The following is a 13464-nucleotide window of genomic DNA, read 5'->3' as shown; positions in this document are numbered from 1 at the left end:
CATCACCAAGTGTAGGCCAAAAGTAGCCTTGTCGCATTGTGCGATTAGCCAAGGATCTGGCACCTGAATGATTTCCGCATTCTCCGCCATGTATTGTTGCCAGCACAACCTTTCCCTCTTCTGGGGTTAGACAGCGGAGGTTGGGGTAAGTGAATCCCTGGCGGTAAAGTTTGCCGCTCTGCATGTTGTAGCGGGTTGCTCTCCGCTGGAGCTGTCGCGCTTTGATCTTGTCCTCTGGTAATGTCCCGTTGCGTTTGTACTGAATAGTTTCGTCCATCCAGCTAGGATTAGCCTCAATGTTGAAGATCTCTGCCAGGGTTTTTGTGATACTTGGCTTGTCCAGGCACTCCACCCTTGTGTCCTCTGGACTCTGGTGTGGCTGGGCAGTTGCCAGTCTTGCCAGTGAATCAGCCTTGGCGTTCTTTTCCCTAGGGATTTGTGTGATGGTGTGGAACTTGAATTTTTTGAGCAACGTCTTGGCGTATCCTAAGTATGCCGCTAACTGCTGGTCCTTAGCCTGAAAGCTGTTGTTGACCTGGTTAACGACCAACTGAGAGTCGCTGATGTTGACACTATCCACCCCTAAATCGATGGCGAGGAGTAGGCCGGCAATGAGTGCTTCATATTCCGCCATATTGTTTGAGGCCTTGAAGTTGAATTTCAATGCGTACTCGACACTAAGCCCGCCTGGTCTTGTTAAGATGATTCCGGCGCCGCTGGCCTTGGCGCAAGCGGAGCCGTCCACATGTAGGTTCCAGTCAGATTGTTGGGGAGACGGCTCCTCAGCTGTCACCATTTCCGTTCCAGGTGGTACATCGATCTTGGATTCGGGCTGACACTCGGTGAGCTCAGCAATGAAGTCTGCCACCGCCTGGCCCTTCATGGCGGTTCTTGGTTTGTAATCTATGTCAAACTCACTGAGCTCAATGGCCCACTTGCTGAAGCGCCCCGAATGTTCAGGGTTCTGCATTACCTGTCTCAGCGGTTGATTGGTTAATACATGGATTATGTGGGCCTGGAAGTATTGGCGGAGGCGTCTGGCGGCGACGATGAGTGCGAGAGCAAGCTGCTCCAAGGGAGGATACCGTGTTTCTGCTCCGTTCATGCCCCTACCAGCATAGAACACTGGGAGCTCATCCTGGCCTTCCCGCCGGACGATGGCGCAACTCACCGCTGACTGTGATACCGCTAGGTAAATGTATAATGTTTCTCCTTGCACAGGAATGGAAAGGAGTGGAACTGCCGCCAGGTATTCCTTTAGGCCTTGGAACGCCGCTTGGCACTCTAGGTTCCAATCGATGACTTTCTTGTGGGTTGTCTTAAGGACTTTGAAAAATGGGGCGCATCTGTCAGTCAGTCTGGAGATGAATCGAGACAGGGCGGTTAGCTTGCCCTGGAGGCATTGGACGTGCACCTTCCATTCTGGGTCCTTCAAGTCGAGGATGGCTTGCACCTTGTCAGGGTTGGCCTCGATGCCCCGTTCACTGACAATATACCCCAGAAATTTGCTGGCGGTGACGCCAAAGAAACATTTTTCTGGGTTGAGGCGCATACCGTAGGCTAAGAGGATGGTTATTATGATTTTTAAGTTTGCCACATGTCCGTTGGCCTTTATACTCTTGACCAACATGTCGTCTACATAAACCTCGATTATCTTGCCCAGATGCTCCGCGAACATGGCGTTCATCAGTCGCTGATAAGTTGCCCCTGCGTTCTTCAAACAGAAAGGCATCACATTGTAACAATACAGGCCTTTGTTGGTGCTGAAGGTGGTGCACTCCTGGTCGTCGGGATGTATCCTGATCTGGTTATAGCCGGAGAAAGCATCCATCATGCTGAGGAGTTCGTGTCCAGCGGTTGCATCGACCAGCTGATCGATGCGGGGTAGTGGGAAACTATCTTTTGGGCACGCCTTGTTAAGATTTTTGAAGTCGACGCACATCCTCCACTTGCCGCTAGCCTTTTTGACCATAACCAAGTTGGAAATCCACTGGGGATAGATGACCTGGCGGATGAACCCAATGCCCTGCAACTTGGCAACCTCCTCTCTTATAGGACGGTACTTCTCTTCGTCGAAGGCTCTGCGTTTTGTTTGATAGGGTAGAAGGATGGTTTGATGCTCAACTTGTGTGTGATGATTTCAGGGGAGATACCTGGCATATCTGCATATGACCAGGCAAAGACCGTAGCGTTGTCACGTAGGAACTAGGTGAGCTCCGCCGCCAGCTCTGGGTCTAATTGAGCACCTATGCGGACTGTCTGCTCAGGGTGCTTGTCAGAGATGCTGACGACTCTTAATGATGTTTACCTCTTTTCGTCTTCCCTGGGGTCCTCAAAAATATTTGGTGGCTGTGCCCGACTGCCTACCGCTAGGATCTCATGGCGGCGGGTTGATTGTGCTATGGTAGTAGAATAACACTCACGTGCCAACTGTTGACTTCCCTTGACACAGCCTGTGCCGTTGGGTGTGGGGAACTTCATGAGCAGCATGTACCCAGCGATGATGCACTTAAGTTTGTTGAGCGCTGGCCGACCAATGATGGCGTTATATGAGCTGAAACAATCGACAGTTATGAACTCCGTATGTATTTCAGCCATACATGGACTAGTACCGATAACTAGCCGCATATAGTTAGAGCCCAGCGGTTGCGTGACGTCACCGGAGAAACTGAGCAGTGGTTCATGATCTTGGAGCAATTTTCTGTTCCGCTTAAGGTCGTTGTAACAACCACTGAATATAACGTTGACAGCGGACCCGCTATCAACTAGGATTCTTCCCACTGACATTTTGCCGAGAATGGTGTCGATCAAGAAAGGATCGTCATGGGGTAGATGTACTCCGCGTTCCTCCTCCTCTGAGAAGGTAATAGGCTCCCAACCAGACCTTGGGAGTTTGGCGGATCTTTCGTAGCGGATGTTGCAGACTTCCTTTGGGTGATTAGCTCGCACATAACGCTTTCTAGCTCTGTGAGACATGTTGGTGATTGGAGCATCTCCGTCAATTGTGTTGATGCGGCCCATGGGCTCAATGTCGGAGATCACAGGTGTCGGTTGGCGCACCTTGAATTGCTCCAACTTGCCATCACGGTACAAGGTCTCAATGGCTGTTTTGAGAGCGTTGCAACTGTTGGTATTGTGACCGCTGTCCTCGTGGTATTTGCACCACCTGCCGGTGTTTCTTGGCTTTCCTGTTTTTGGGTATTTTCCCGGAGGCGGCGGTGGGATCTGATCCTTGCACTGATTGTATATTTCTTCATACGAGGCCGTGAGGACTGTAAATACTGCATACCGCTGGGAAGACTCCGTATGTTTGTTGCGGTTGTCCCCATGGGATGGGCGGTTCCCCTTGTAGTGTTGGTCCTTCTGTCGCTTGTTCTGGTACTGGCCCTGCTGCCACTCCCTCTTTTTGTCAGTTGGCGGTGTGTTGGAGGTTTTGTTCGCGGTCCCTTGCTGCCTGGAGGAGGGTTGCGTCGACTTTGCTAGTGCTGCTGGTGGCGGTGGGGTTTCTCCATATGTGATGAATTCTGCTTGGGCATGAATGATCGCCTCACTCATGAGGTGGTCGTATACCGCATTTGGATGATTGTAGTTGAGGTGATAGAGAAATGGCCCTTTGAGAAGTCCCTGCTTAAAAGCCGCCGAATCCATTGTTTTATCAAGATCACGGCATTGAGATGGTGCCGCTCACCACCTTGTGACGAATGCCTTCAGTGTTTCCTCCGTACCCTGCTTGACGTTGAACAATTGGCTTGTATTGTGGTGCCCGACGGACAGTAGGATGAACCGGGAAAGGAAAGCGTGCGATAATGCTTGGAATGAGTCAATGGACCCCGGCGGGCATTCGAAGAACCAATTCATTGCTTCATTGTCCAGCATTTCACTGAACAAGTGGCACAGGGTGGCGTCATCGAATCCCTTATTGTTGGTGACTTTCTTGAAGGTGTCCATATGGACGAAGGGATCAGTCTTACCGCTGTAATGTGACATTTTTGGAGTCTTTGCGTACGCCGGTCTGATGGCCAGCAAAATTGTAGTGGTAAATGGTCCTGGCCTGGACGCAAAAAGTGGATTTGAAGTTGGCACTGGGGTGCCTGATTTCGCCCTGATTAACCTTTGTTCCAACTGCTGCATCCTTTCCAGTATTTGAGCGGTTGCATCGTCGGCGGGGTCTAGCCGGGTACTCCGCTGAACTGATCCTCGCCTGGGAGCGGGTGGGTTTCCCTCGATTCTTGCCCTAGGTCTCGAGCGGTGAATGTGCAGTGATGACTCTGCCTCCTGTTCCAACATTAGCTGGGGTACAGGGGGCGGCCCCATTCCCGCTAGCTCTGGTGGGCGCAGCGGGACCTGCATATGCACGATTGGTGCTGGTATTAATGTTCCTGTACCAGGTCGGCTGTGCCTGGTGCTCCGTGACTGCTTACTTCGTGCCTGGTTGGCGGTTGCCTCCAGCGTTCTCTTTAGCTCATCAAAGCGGGACACAAGCATGGCCACTTGCTTTTGGGCCTCGGCCTTTTCCTTGCGTTCTTGTTCACGCTCTCTGTTTGCTTTGTGAAGATCCGCCAGTGCCAGCTCATATAGAGAGGCGAGGTCTTGGCCTGGCGGGGGGCTGCTACTTGGGTTTGTCTCACCGCCGGGGTTTACAGGGGTGGTGAATAGCGCGCGGTTAATGCCTACCGTTGGGTTGGTGGGTTGGGGAATGGCGGATTGATCTGCCTGCTCTTCAGCGTTTCCCCCGCTATCGTTAGTCATGGTGGTGGTGTGGTGACCTTTTGTTCAAGGGTTCCCACAGACGGCGCCAATGTTAATGCTCAGATCCGGCGGTAGCCGACTCTTCGCTTAACGTGGGTCTGGTGGGCGGACCACTACTCGAGGATTAGATGACTTCCGCTTGCTGCAACACGAGAGACAGGGCGTCAGAGGGAGACCGCGTTGGGCGGTCTTCACTTCTCCGATGCCTAAGTCAGTCACTGTATGAGCAGCATAGCAATAAATGAGTAGTAAATGTGTAATTAATGAGGAGAGAGGAGAGAACCTTTTATAGGTGAGGAGAAGGTTGATCTTCTTCTTATTTCCGATGTGGGACTGATGTGCTTCGATTCCCAGCGTCTGGAGCTTCTGATGCTATCTTGACGCGGCGCGTGGCGGTGCGTCATCGGTGATCTGGGGACGATCCAGGGCTCGAGCAGTAGCCCGCCTGGCCGTGCCTTCGCAGGTCATCCCTTTGGTGGGAGTCGGTACCTCTGGCGGTACAATGAGCGTGACTCATTATAGCTAATTATGCTCGTTCGGGCACATGTAGGTACACTATCAAAGACCTACAGTAATTGTGGAAGAAACAATTGCAATGACAAACTACAACAGAACAAAGAAAAACAGTTTACTCACATTGTTATGCAGATGTACGATGCAGAATCCATGTTGGCACTTCCAAACTGCTTCTGGTAATGCTGAGAATTGACCAGAAACTTGGGATGTAATACACCATGCAAGGCTGCTACCAAAAATCCAAAATCTTCTTGAAAGCACTTTACAATGCATTCTACATGGATCATTGTGTGCATGTAATTAGGAGACTGCACCTTCAAAAGTTCAAATCCCATAAGACCAACCTTTAATACATATTGCAAAGATTGCCTACAGCAGTCGCTTATAGAAAAAGAAGTTACCTAAACTCAGTGATTCATTATTGTCTCGACCAGATCTCTAGATTCATCTTAGCTTGCATTAAGAGGACAACATTGCTGATTTTCATCTTGTCAAATATCAAGAGTTGCAAATATGAGTGGAGAGTAGATCCCTGTCGTAAACTAATTAAATCTCGATCAGTTTGGCATCCCACTGATTAGATCAGTCTCTCTACCAAATAAACAAAGAAAGAAGTTTAAAAGTAGTCAAACGAGACTGTCTCCTCTAAAAGCTCCAATGGAAGCAGAAATCTGTACCACAGTTGAACAGAAAAATTCCTTACTCAAGTTGAGCATATCATGCCACACTTGCTGGGCCCTTAAAAATCTGTACCAGCTTAGATAAAGATAAGAATTTTGTCATAATTAATCAGATGATAGCAACTCATAAACCATCTCTAATTGTTGATTCAAAGGGAATATATAGTTCACCTCAGCATTTTATATATGTTGATCTATCACCATGTTGTTCCAATATAAGCTCTTGGTGAAATGCTTCCACCTGCCTGCGACTCTTCTGCATCAATGTCCTCCTCAATCTGGATGACTCAAACTTGCAACAGGCATGTATTGCCTTCTTCTTAGGAAAAACTGAATGAAATCCATGGTATGTCTTCTTCTTCCATCAATTCTTGCGCCTCTTCCATCAATTCATCCGCCTTTTCCATCAATTCCTCTGCCTCGTCTGCCTCTTCCATCAATTTTTCCGCCTCTTCCATCAGTTCATCCAAATCTTTGGTTCCCACCAAAGACGGTGATGACGTGAATTCTTCCATCAATTTTCCGGTTCTCTTCTTGGCCAGATGAAATAGTCGCTTGTCAACTTCAACCCCTGATACTAGTCGAGGAGCCAGATTGTCGCGGAGTCCCCAGCAGTCAACAAAGTCCAACAGACCGAACATTTTTGAATCTTTACCCTCCAAAATTTTTGACAACTTTGAAATTCTTTCCAGTGACTCACAAAATCCCACAGATAAGAAATCTATTTCTCGTGTAAATTCTGAAATTTCTTCAAGCCGGTAGCAAAAGCCGTTCAGATCAACTTGTAATCTCGGGAGGTTAGTTGAAAAGACCGGTGGAGGAGGAAGTGATTCTGACTTTGTTGGAAATGTAACAAGGTTAGAGCAGCTCCCTAGATTAAGCCTCTCCAGACGTTGCAATTCATAGAAAATGTTCGATGGTACATTTGTAAGATTATCACAGCTCCATAGAGACAAGGATTTAAGGCCAGTGAGATTTCCAACTGAGCAAGGTAACTCTTTGATGGCAGTCTTACTTAGATCCAGGTGATTCAAAGACTTCATGTCTCCCTCAATTTCAGGGAAGAACTCAAGCGGGCAATCAGAGAGATCCAGAGTTTCCAAAGATTTCAGGTTGATCACCTTCGGAAACATCTGCAGCTTTTCACAATGGGTGAGTTCCAAAATGACGAGCTTATCGAGACGGCCAACTGAAGAATCAACTTCAAAATCATAACAATGAGACAGCTCCAAATACTTTAAGCTTGTTAATCCAGACAAGTAGGGAATTCTGGTTAGACCATCACAGCCCCACAATTTGATAGATTTCAAGTGTCGCATTTTCTGTTTGGGAGAAAGAGAACCCAAAAATCAAATTAAAAAAAAAGGTTGAAATGCAGCAGTATAAAAAGTGATCGAATTCTTTCAAATAACTTCAATCCCTCGTTTACTAGAGGAGTCGTGCAGGGCCCACCCAAGCGCAGTATACCAAGTTTCCTCGGATTAAAATTGGGTCTTTTCCCGTATACCCAAAAAAGTCTCGGTATTTTTCCCGACTGCCCAACACTTTTGTATTACACTATTACTTTTGGAAAAGACTAAAAGGGATAGGTCTCTTCAAAATAATGCATTTTGTATCCTATGTCGACCCGTGGCTTTAGCGATATTATTCGTTTAAAAAAAACTTTGCTCTAAACACCAAAAACAAAAACAAGACTAGCCTTCAACATGTCTAAGTTTTTCACCTAATGGCTACTTTAACAGGTGGAATCACTGCTGCTTGTCCTAGTTTTTGGTTTTAAAACTGATTTTTTCAAGGTGAATAATACGATTAGAACTTTGGATTTCTATAGGATGCATGCACTAGATAGTGAAACATAATGACAACTATAATTAAGGAAATGTAATGACAACTATATTTGTTGAAGAAGTGGGTGAGCAACCACCTGAATTCATTTATTCAAATATACATACATGATAAACATTCAGAGCCTCATTCTCAGGTAAACAGCACAAGGCTGTTTAGCTATCCATAAGAATGAGAACATATACTTACTTGTAAGGAAAGCACACTACTTCTCTAGGAAGGGAAGCACACTGCTACTATGGCTTTCTTACTCTTTGAGAGAAGACTCTTCTGCTCAATTTTCTGATGCCTTACAAATGAACTTAAAGCTCCTTATATAGGAAGCGGAACTCAAACTTGAATTCAAAACCTAAAAATGTACAGAACAACTCTGTGACCCTCTGCTTTTCTGAGTGCTCCTGATGATGGAGGTCGGACAGGGAAAAGCAAAAGCATTTAGGTGAAATGTTTTTCACCTTCTTCTTTTCTGAAAAGCAAAAGTATCTTTTGAAAAAGGTAACAGTTTCTTTTTTGTTTTGGTGCTTTTTTCTTCACCAACTGCTACATGTTGTCGTCAGTCTCTGAGTTGTGGCCAAAGACAAAGAAGTCGTTGTCTGCCTGGGCCATTCGAACTGTTGTAGCATTGTCTTCGACTTCTGTATCAACATACATTTTGTAGTGGTTGTCAGTTTCAAGTTTTTCCACCCACTGTAAGCATGCCAGTGTCGAATCTATCTCTTTTTTGGTGAGAGATAGGAATAGGTCACTGCTGACTACGTCAGGATGTTCGTAGGTAGTGATAATAGTTTTTTTCTCCTGCTGCTAGGAATGTATTGCTGATATCTTCAAAGATGATCTTTTTGATGTATTCCAGGGCCATGGCCTTTATCCATGGCATGCTTGAGTTTGGCTGGCCATTGTACCCAACACAGGCTGGTTGAAGATACTTTCTTTGAATAATTCTCACATAATGATATGGAGAAATATACTCAATCTCTCCGTTTGCCTTTTGACTCCATTCTGGAGGAGTGGATCTGAACTTCAGACGAAGCATGCAGTCATTTTTTCTAATGTTCTTGACTGTATTGACAATGATGGGAGGCAAACCTTTTAGATCATCATTTGTTTTAGTCCACAGATTATGGACAAAACCATTTTCAACAAGCCAAAGCTTGTGTTCTTGAGGATGTTCACTCTGAACATTGACTAAGTATCTTCCAACATATGGTCCTGGAATGATAAAGAGAGTTGGAGGAACTCGGTCTTTAGAATTATGACTTCCTATCAGACTATGAAATTCATGCCAGTCTGATTCATTAAGTGCCATGATAGGGACCCTAGCACTTTCTGGGCTTTCAAGGAAGTGAATTTTTTCTTTTCTTACAGCACTCTGCTATGTATGAAGTTCTTCAAACTGTGGTCTACCATTTTCATAGAGTTCCTCAACAAGTGCAAAGAGTGCTGGAAACATCAAACCACTGCTTCTTTCCTGAAAAGCAAATAGGAGATTATCCAGAATTGCTTTCTGGTCACTACAAGAAAAATGACATTTTGCAAGGAATTTTTTCCTTGTAAAAAACTGGAAATTCCTTGCATTAACCCAAATGCAAGGAATATTCCTTGCATTTGAGTCCTTGCAAAGAGGCCCTTGCAAAAGAGCAATTGCAACGACTTGAAAATTCCTTGCATTTGAGTTCATAAATGCAAGGAATTATTCATCTCAAATGTAAGGAATTGAACACCTGAGGTTAACTATGGTTAATTGATATACAAGGAAAATTCCTTGCATATCATTCCTTGCATTTAGTTTTAAAAATATTTAAAAAAAAATGAATAAAAGAAAATACCCCAATTGTTATTCCAGAATTTTTTTATTCCTTGAATTGAAAAGAATTAGTTCATTTGTACATCAAAAATTGCAATTTAGCAGTATTTCACTTAACCACAAAACACTTCTAGTTCCATATCTAAAGAAATGACGCTTACATGCTTTTGAAACAGAACTTGAGATAATTTGTCTACATCTTATCTATATATGTCAGAGATAATCACAAAGCATTTCCCAAAACATTTCTAGCTGAAGACTTCTTTTCTATGTCAGTGACTTTTGAGATAATCACAAAGCTTTTCCTTCAGAACCACAGAACACTTCTAGCTGGCGGCCTCATTCTTATTGAGCACCTGTAAAGATGAGAACTTTAATCACTTAGCTAGAATAAACTACTGGATCATGGAAAATTTATTGTCAACTGCAATCACTAAAAGAATGATGAATTATATATTTTGCAGTTTTGAAAGAGCTTTTGTACTTGTATACCTAAAATTCTGTTATTTTTCATAACCATTGATCCGTATCTTCAACTTATAGTAAAACTCAATCCTGAAATCTAAGTTGAGAAAGAAAAATCTATGCTCAAATGTACCAGTAATATATTTATCAGTTTCCTAAATTTCAATCAAGCCTCATGTATACATATACGAATTAAGCTTTGATTGCTCACCTAACTGCATGAGGTGATCTTGGCATTAAATACTGCATAGAGATATACAAGATGAAAGAAGAAGCTTCAGTTTTCTAAGTAGTCAAGATAAACATAAAAGGAACATCTAGCAAGATAATTGAAAGAGATTTTGCTAAAAGCGTGCTGAATTCATTCCAAACACTTCCATTTTATTGTCAGTCCTCTAGTTCTCATGAGTTAGTTAATCTAACACATCAAGTAACGTACGCTTTATAAATTCCAATGACACTAACACCAGACCTAAACACTATAACAAAGAAATTGCACATTACTTCATCTTTTGCAAAGTATGATAACACCCAACGTAACTCATTTCTAGAAGAGGCAATAGCCCTGCATGTTCTTGCAACAATCATATATAGAACAAATTAATACATAATGTACTTATAAGGATTTCCTGAGTGGGTCAGGTAAATGAAACACCATTTAAATTAGTTCTCCAAATTATTTATTTAGCAAAAACATTTATGTTCATAAGCATGATGAGTCAAATCACACAATTTATTATACAAAATAGCATATTATAGATTCGTAGATAGATGTTAGTTTATGCATAGCTAATAGAATCATTCATCATCATTCATAAAATTTATAAAGTAAGAAAGATGCACAATTGAAAATAATAAGCTTTACAACTTAGTGAACTTACAGTCCTATAGAAAGTTTGAGGCAGAGACAGCAGAAGAGGCACAGAGCAGCAGAGTAGACGAGTAGTAGTAAAAACTGTTATTAGAAAGAAGAACAAAGTAATCATAAAATTTAAAAATATAAGATTCATATATCACAGAGATTAGGTGTATAAAGCTTCATAACTTGCCTAGAGAATATGTTCATAGCTTTTAAACCCCTGTTTTGGCAGCAAACTATAGAAGAAAACAAAGAACAATTAGTCAAGCATATTTATTTAATAACTTGCCTTGGAGCTCGTTAAAATATTTCTAGAGGACAGCTCTATGGTATGTTCTTCCCCTGCATTGAACTATTAAAGATAAAGGATGCAAAATGGGTAAGAGCATCCATTACCATTCAAGAAGCCTTGTGTTACGAAGATAATTTTCATCCTTTTGTTCCCATTAGAAGGCAACTCAATTTTTCAATAGTAAATTATTACTGTAGAAGACTAGAAGATAAATCAACTTATGTCCACCTTGATTCCATGACTCTATCTAACACTAACAAAGCATTGAACTTTTTCACATACCCCCAACATGACTGTCAAATTCATACACAACACCAAAATCTAGCAAGGACTATATCATATCATCTCAACATTACTCAGACAATGAAATAATCTATCTGCAGAAAACTTACCCACATAAAGTTGCAAGAGACTTGGAGGCCCACTAGACAGCTTATGGTGCAAAAGATTAAAGCCTTTATCAATTAAGAAGCTTGAGGGCTGAGAAAGAGAGTACGTGTAGCATGATACTGCATTAAAGAAAAATCAAAATCTTGAAATTCAAATGCAATCTGACAAACCTTAAGCACATTGCATTTACACCAAAATAATATTAAACCAAATAATGATACCCAGAATCCATTAAAGTCAAACCTAAACCATTAATTAAAAGCTATCAAATTAAACTCAGGAGAGATAGAGGGACAAGGAGATACTGAGAGTGGTGTCAGGGCATCGATTTAAGGCTAGATCTGCACTGACAAAAACTTCTACAAAAACTTTTAGTCTTTGTGACCTCTGTGTTAATGACAAAATCCATAATACACAATTACACGATGGTTCAACCAAGCCCAAGCTATTCTCATGGGCAGGAGATCCGATGTTTTGATCTCATCTATTTTAGCAGCTACAAGAAATCATTCATAGTCAATCCTCCTGCAACAATGGAAGTCGGTATTGTCATTGACAAATGGTTTTGCAAGTGCCTCAATAAAAAGTCGTAAAAGATTGCAAGAAGTTTACCAACAGAAGATGTCCATAGCTCTGCTCTAACTTGATTGGGCATTTTGCAAAACAAAAAGAAGCAACCTACACACAAAAAAGAAGCACAATTTGAAACAACCCAAAATTCTTGAAGCAAAACAAAAAGGGTCCTCAAAACTATGTACGCATTATAAAGAGTAAAAAGAACGAAACTTGAGTCACGCATTTCATCGAACACCTTATGGGCATTTTGCAAATTTTCATGAGTGAAGAACCTGATCTTCCTGAGGAGCTGTTGAGCATCCTCTTCAAGTACTCTTGCTGTAAAGGAGAAACAGGGGTGCACTCTTGCTGGGCAAGAGAGGAAGCAGACACAGTTGGGATGAGGATCTTGTGCTCTATGTTCTGGAAGCCCAGTACTTCGTCTCCAAACTCACTGGCTATCTCTGTCGGGTACGGGTCTCTGGCCCCAAAATCTCCGATTTTGTCATGGCCCAGAGCTTGGTATCTCGGGCCTGAGTCGGAAGAGTGAAGAAGTTGGGGTCACAAATATGCACTGAGAACTTGAGAAGATAGACGGCATAGCTAGATTGGGGTGTTCGGTATTTTAGGCTTGGTTATTCATCTCGGGGGAACTGAGGTATTTTGGGGTTCCTGCAATAACTAAAACAAAAATCCCAGCACTCTAGCTACAATCAACATTACCAAACATTCAAAACATAGCAACACAACAAAGTAAAATCAAGCCATTATCAGAAGCAAACAAACTAACCAGTAAAGAACTGAAGGAACTTGACAGGCAAATTAAGCCTGGTTCGGAGCATTGCCTGCTCCGGATCCTCCCCGTTGCCGCCTCTACTGTCCTCGGGATTGGTCTTTAGACTGGTAACCACCACCGCATCGCCGTTGGAGGCCGGGCCGGGCCAGTCGTAATCCAAAATGATACGAATCTCCACAGCCCAGTGCAAGTACTCGTTGAATATCTGGGTAATAGCCTTCTTGAAATTGCTATACATCTCTAGGCGTCGCCGGAGCTGTGATCATATTTATGAAATTGGGAATCGCTGCGATCGAATTTGAAATTGAAATTGAAACTGGAAAGGGGAAGAGAGGGTTCTAGGGTTTGAATAAGAGGAAATCGGAGATCGGAGGGTGGCTTTGAAGTGGAGAAACCCTAGATACTGGTTTGGTTGGGTATGAGAGGAAATAAGACTAAAATTTGGCCCTGAGGCGAATTAGAAGTGGGAGAGGAGAGAGAATGGAGAGATGGAGAAAGACGGGAACTTCGGGA

General features: G+C 43.3%; 1 protein-coding gene and 1 long non-coding RNA gene across 7 annotated transcripts in view; both read right to left on the bottom strand.

Moving 5' to 3' along the window:
- LOC112169292 (disease resistance protein RUN1) overlaps positions 1–13464 on the bottom strand; it is an 88423-nt gene that overhangs the window by 49210 nt on the left and 25749 nt on the right. The window lies entirely within an intron of this gene.
- Positions 5310–6232, bottom strand: LOC121049653. The gene is made up of 3 exons (XR_005800969.1): positions 6117–6232; positions 5943–6021; positions 5310–5856 (listed from the first exon to the last, which is right to left on the bottom strand). It is a non-coding gene; the product is annotated as an uncharacterized LOC121049653 (long non-coding RNA).

The sequence above is a fragment of the Rosa chinensis genome, chromosome 6 (assembly GCF_002994745.2).
Source record: "Rosa chinensis cultivar Old Blush chromosome 6, RchiOBHm-V2, whole genome shotgun sequence".
NCBI classification, from domain to species: domain Eukaryota; kingdom Viridiplantae; phylum Streptophyta; class Magnoliopsida; order Rosales; family Rosaceae; genus Rosa; species Rosa chinensis.
The sequence above is the reverse complement of the archived record's forward strand: the minus strand, read 5'-3'. Positions and strand labels throughout refer to the sequence as shown.